We start from the raw sequence: 656 nt of genomic DNA, 5'->3' as shown, positions 1-656 counted from the left end.
ACGAAGGTCTAACATACGAATGTTTGCTAATCAGGCTCCATTTTTGAAACAATTTGTGATTTGGGCGTATGAAACTAATAGCGGATATTTAAGGTTCCCCCAGTTTGGGTGGGGGTTGAAAAAGCCAAAAAACTACCCCTGAAAAGCGTTTTTTCGAAATGACTCGTGAATAACGCGCTGTACGTCCAAAAACATGATATACAAAGTTGTAGAGCTCAAAATTCTACACTAAAAATGTTTGGGGCACTTTACCCCTATTCCCAACCGTTCATCCCCCAGAGCCGCGTGAAGATCAGATGGGACAAAAAAATGTTTTCCATTTAAAAAATTGAAGTTAATGAAATTTTTTTTTTTTGCAATTCGGAATATCAGTGTTTTTTTTCAATAGCTTGTTTATTTATTCAGAGCGAATTTAATATATGTTGCTATTTATATCTTGACATTGAAACGATGAATTTCTTTTTTTTTCTTCCATATTTTTTATTAGAACATTTACCACAAATTTTGTCTTGATCGTACCCGCGAATCTCCTACGGATTCAAAGTTAAACGCAATTTTCCAGGTCCGACCCATAAATTCGGCGCCGGGAATGAGAACCTTTTGTGCGAAAGAGAAGTCTCCGTCTCGCTCCCACTCGCTACAGCATTGTTGCGACC

The sequence above is a fragment of the Diachasma alloeum genome, unplaced genomic scaffold (genome assembly GCF_001412515.2).
Source record: "Diachasma alloeum isolate Michigan unplaced genomic scaffold, Dall2.0 Dall_scaffold_00805, whole genome shotgun sequence".
NCBI classification, from domain to species: Eukaryota; Metazoa; Arthropoda; class Insecta; order Hymenoptera; family Braconidae; genus Diachasma; species Diachasma alloeum.
Note: the sequence above shows the minus strand (reverse complement) of the source record.